Source organism: Cebus imitator, unplaced genomic scaffold, assembly GCF_001604975.1.
Source record: "Cebus imitator isolate Cc_AM_T3 unplaced genomic scaffold, Cebus_imitator-1.0 Scaffold284, whole genome shotgun sequence".
Classification (NCBI taxonomy): Eukaryota; Metazoa; Chordata; class Mammalia; order Primates; family Cebidae; genus Cebus; species Cebus imitator.
In genome coordinates, this window is record NW_016107599.1 from 2,613,671 (window position 1) to 2,619,184 (window position 5,514).

The 5,514-nt window shown below is 53.1% G+C and overlaps 1 non-coding gene across 1 annotated transcript; it reads right to left on the reverse strand.

The window, feature by feature from the left end:
* Positions 1-4,962: 4,962 nt before the first annotated feature.
* On the reverse strand, positions 4,963-5,126 carry LOC119467400. The gene has a single exon (XR_005195930.1). It is a non-coding gene; the product is annotated as a U1 spliceosomal RNA (small nuclear RNA).
* Between the last annotated feature and the right edge of the window lie 388 nt (positions 5,127-5,514).

The following is a 5,514-nucleotide window of genomic DNA, read 5'->3' on the forward strand; positions in this document are numbered from 1 at the left end:
CGCACTTGGGATTCATGGTGGTTTATTTTTATTTGCCTCTGTATGTTTTTGTTGGTTTTCCCCAGGAGGACAATGAGGTACCTGAGACAAGCCTGGCTCTGGGTGCTGCAACCCTGTCTTCGGTTCCCAGATGCTCAAGAACCTTGAATTCATCATTGTCCCCCTTTTACAGAGAGGGCTGGAGGTCACACAGTGGGAACACGGGGAGCAGGGGTTTAAAGGAGTGTTTTCATGACCCTAAGGCCCTGGCTGCTGACCTCCAGGCTCAGAGCCTGACTCACGTAGAACATGTCGGTCCCTTAGTGGCCTGTGGGCTGGCTTTGTGCCTGGGACCTTCAGGGCCCAGGGGCCAGGGACATGAGTATCCAGAGCTCTCAGCCCCACCCCCCGTCCCTCTCCTCCTCCCCAGCCCCTTCTCAGCTTGCTCCTGCAGGAAGCCCTCCCTCGGGTATCATTTCCTACAGAGGAAATCTCCTTTGTCCCTGGAAGTGCAAATCTGGTGTGAGACTGGCAGGCCTCTTGGGGCCTATTGTTTGGCACTTCCTTGTTGGCAGCGGCCTCAGGCTCCTCAGTCCCTCTGCTGCCGGACTGTCCAGGGTCTGAGGCTGCCAGAGGCCCCTCAGCTGGAAGGGCCAGCTAGTCAGTTAGCTAACTAGGGCTTGGTTCCTGCTCTCAAGGAGATAAGAGTGTGATGAAAGACCTAAAGCCAAAACCACCCAGAACAACCCAGAACCAACCAGAATCCCCAGGCAAGCCCTTCCCAAGCTCCTCACCCACAGGGATTGTGAAAAATAATAGAGCAATTACAGTTGTTGGGTAAAATATACTTAACATAAAATTTACCATCGGAATCGTTTTTCGGGGTACATTTCAGTGGCATTAAGTACATTCACACATCGCCACATCCATTTCCAGAACTATTTCATCTTCCCAAACTGCAACTCTGTCTTTCATTAAACACTAACTCCCCTTCCTTCCTCCGCACAGTCCCTGGCACCCCCCATTCTCCTCCTGTCTCTGTGAATTTCACTGCTCCAGGGACCTCATGTAAGTGGGACCCTACAGCATCCATGCTTTTGTAGCTGGCTTAATTACTGAGCACCATGTCCTCAAGGTTCATTCATGTAGCGTGTACGAAACGTCCACACTCTGTGAGGCTGAGCCGTGTTTGATTCATTCATGTAGCGTGTACGAAACGTCCACACTCTGTGAGGCTGAGCCGTGTCTGAGGTACTCCACATTTTCTTTATCTGTTCATTTGTAGATGGAATCCTTGTTGCTTCCACCTTTTCACTATTGTGAATTATGTTGGTGTGAGCAGGGGTGTGCAAATATCTGTGAGTCCCTTTTTCAGTTTTGTGGGATGTGAACCAAGAAGTGGGGTTGCTGGGTCATATGCTAGTTCTATTTTGAGTTTTTGAGGAACCACTGTTCTGTTTTCCACAGCAGCTGCACCCCCTGACATTCCCTGCAACAGCGCACAAAGATTCCATTTCTCTCTCTTTTTTGAGACAGGGTCCGGCTCTGTCGCCCAGGCTGAAGTGCAGTGGTCCAATCACAGCTCACTGTAGCCTCGACCTCCTGGGCTCAAGCGGTCCTCTCACCTCAGCCTCCTGAGTAGTGGGGACCGCCGGCATGTACCACTATTCCCAGCTCTTTTTTTGTATTTTTAGTAGAGATGGAGTTTCACCACGTTGTCCAGGCTGGTCTTGAACTCTTGAGCTCAAGCGATCCGCCCACCTCGAACTCCCAAGTTTCTGGGATTACAGGCGTGAGCCCCTGGGCCTGGCAGAGATTCCAGTTTCCCTCATCCTCGCCAGCATTCACTTTTCTGCTTTGATAGTAGCCTCCCCACTGGGCGTGTGGCCGCATCTTACTGTGGATTTGGTTTGCATTTCCCTGGTGACTAACGACGCTGAGCATCTTTTCGTGTGCTTTTCAGCCACTCACACGTTTTCTCTGGAGAAATGTCTGTCCCAGTCCTTTGCCCATTTGGGAATGGGGTTGTGTGTTTTGCGTATGTTTCATGTTTTAAGCTGCTAGGATTCAGGTGGTTATTAAGAAGCAGCAGTAACAAGCTCCACCCAAGCATCCAGAGGGAGACTGGGCTCCACACCTTCCGTTCTAAGCCCGCTGGTGCCCTCGCCGGGGGCCGCCTGGTGGGGAGGAGCCAGGAGCTCACACCCACCCTGTCCTCGGTGCTCGCCTGGCTGTCCCCCTCTCAGCCTCCTCTCTGGCTGTTTCACCTCACCCCGCTTTTCTTCATGATGCTCTCAGCCGTTGGGCCGTGTCACTCAGGACTAACCAGTGAGCAGGAAAACTTCAGATGCTGGTGTGAGCCTATGTCCTTCTGCCTACTTTGAACCCAGTGCGATAGTTGGGGTGACAGGGATCCCATTGACGCTAAGATAAGGGCCAAGAGGATAATCTAGACGGCCCCTTGGGGAGGAGCTGCAGAGGCTAGGCCAGCACCAGCCATTCCACTCCGAGTTCCTGTTGAGTGAGAACACCACACCCTCCTTGTTGAGGCCGCTCAACTCAAGTTTTTTTGTTACTTGAAGCTACACATCTTCCTACCCAATATGGGGTCTCATCCTAGCACTCAGGACGTGCCCTGGATTCTCCTGGCTCTGCCCTTGGGACATGATCTGTGCTTGGCTTGGTTGGGACCCCACAGCCCATCCTTCTCTGCTCCAATGCATCCCAACCCACCGAGTCTCCTGGCCAGGAAAAGACTCAGCCCTCCCTGCTCCTCCCATCCAGCTGTCTCCACCCAGATCCCTCAAATCCTCTCTGGGCCTGGAGTTTTGCCCCAAGGCTGCCCCTTTGCTGTCCCCTAAGGAGTCTTGATCCATGGCCAGTCCTGTGCCTGGCTAGCGGCTGCCTGCCCACATCTTCCTGGGTCATGCCACCCGCATGCCCAACACCAGCGTCTGCTCCTGGATTCCCCACTGCCTGGCCCTACCTGTACCCCAATGGAAGGCGGTTACTGCAGGGTTGTCTCTGCCTGAAGCCTTTTCTAGTCGCAGAAGCTGGCAGGCCCTGGGGCAGGGCAGACAGGAATTGGCCCCTGCAACAGTCAAGGAGGGCCAAGGCCCCAAGACGGAGATGCTGGATTTCCCGCTAATGGGCAAGCCGGAGCGCTGGAGGAACAACGTGGATGTGGAGAGGGGTGGAGCCTGATTTCTGCTCACCTGGCAAGGTATGTGATGCTAAGCTGCACACCCTGAAGAGCACCTGTTGTCCGCGTGGGGCCGCGTGCTAGCCCTGGTTGTGAGAGGGCATCAGCCCAGCCCTGTGGCGTGGCTGTAGCCCTGGGGATGATCTTCTTTGCCCACCCCCAACCCCATTCACAAGAAGCTATTGCCAGGCCACATGTGCAGGATCATACCTCTGGCAAAGGTGGCATCTGACCACGGGGTGGGGGTGTGGCAGAAGCGTTGGCAGGGGAAACCCAGGCTCACAGAAAGGCTGCTCTGAGCTTCTCACTCTCCAAACAGGAGACAAGAAGGAGGGACAGAGAGAGAGAGAGGAAGGCAGGGAGGAAGAGAAGAAAGAGAAACAGAGAAAGAGAAAGACAGAGAGAGATGTGGTGGCCTTCCTGCTGCTCCGGGAGGCTCCAGGAAGAGTAATTGCAATATTTAAAATAGACGTGATTTGTAGCTTAAGCCTGTAAAGTTGGTCACAAAACTAAGCAAATGCCTCAAAGCACTGGTGCAGGAATTGAATGAAATTCTTGAGATTATCCAATACAGTGCATGGCCAAGGAGAGTGCCCAGCAGCTGTCTGTCCGTTTTCTACTCCTTCCCTAGTCTGTGCTCCCCAAGCCGAGCCCAGGGCCTGACACCCAGTAGGTGGTCCGGCAATGTCTGTTGAATGAACGCGCAACCTGGGTGCTGTTGCCAAACCATGATGGAGAGGGGCCTGGGACCGTCCGTCCCTGGGCTCAGCTCCCCGGCTGCCTACCTCAAGCCAGCCCTGAGCCACGCTGGGTTTTTTGCCCCTGCCAGGCCCGGGTGCAGGGATGGAGCAGGGGTCCTCTGCTTGCTGCAGGCACTGGGCGGGGCCAGGGTGTCTTCCTCCAAACCCCAAGTTAGACAGCCTTGGTTGAAAGGGTTTTTTGTTTGTTTTGAGATGGAGTCTCCTTCTGTTGCCTAGGCTGGAGTGCATTGGCTCGATCTTGGCTCACGGCAACTTCCTCCTGCCAGGTTCAAGCAATTCTCCTGCCTCAGCCTCCCAAGTAGCTGGGATCCCAGGCACGCACCACCACGCCCAGTGATTTTTGTATTTTTGGTAGAGACGGGGTGTCCCCATGTTGGCCAGGCAGGTCTCCAACTCCTGACCTCAAGTGATCCACCCACCTCGGCCTCTCAAAGTGTTGAGGTTACAGGCATGAGCCACTGCACCCGGCTGGAAGGTTTTTTTTGTGTCTAGCTCTCTCACTTGTGAAGCCACGTAAAGGCCTCCCGTGTGTCTCAGTGTAAGGGAGCAGGGACTCCACATGCTAAAATATAAGGTGATGACACCACATTTGGTCCAAAGAAAACGACACATAGAAGTCCGACTGGTTCTCAAATCAGCACCATGTCATCAGCATGAGCCATCCTGTGGTTAAGGTTGGTTTGGGTGTCCTCCAGGGGAAGTTCTAGTTGCTTTGGCTTAGGAGATTTGTCCTGTGTGTGTGGTTTGTGTGTGTGTGCTGCTATCTGTGGTCTTAAGGGAATGACAAGGCTCTGATTCAGCAACCCTTACCAGAAACCGACGTTGATGATAATTTCCACGTGTACAGCACTGCTTTTCTGTCTCCAAATCTTATTCATATGGATGAACTCATTTGAACATTGCAACGCCCCGGGAGATAGATAATTGTAGTTTGTTTTTATTGTTGTTGTGTTTTTTGTTTTGTTTTGTTTTAAGCACTGTGGTTGGTAGATTGAGTTTTTTTTTTCTTTTTTAAAGAAACAGGGGAAAGTGTGAACGCAGTCCCCCACTACCACAAATCATGCAGTCGAGTTTCCCACATTTGGGGAAATCGCAGGGGTCAGCACATCCGGAGTGCAATGGATAAGCCTCGCCCTGGGAAAACCACCTTCGTGATCATGGTATCTCCCCCACCAGGTAAGTATAGATTGAGTTTTATAGATGGAGAAATAGCAGCTTACACAGGTCACTCAGCATCCCAGAGCTGGGACATGGTGGCCAGGACGTGAGCCCAGGCTCCATGAGTCAAGCCTCTGTCCTCTCTTCAATATTGTACGGAGACATCTTGCCAGGCCCTAGGCTAAGATGTACATGGGATGCCTGGGCAAGTGAGATGGGCCTGCCCCGGGGAGTTTACACTTGACTGTGAGTGAAGGACAGGAGTACCCAATGATCTGGAGTCGAAATGTAGATTAACTGCGATGATGACAGAACTCACCATGTGTGATAAGAATACAGAGCACCAGGCAGGGCGCGGCAGCCACCCCTGTCATCCCAGCACTTTGGGAGGCCGAGGCGGGTGATCACCTGAGG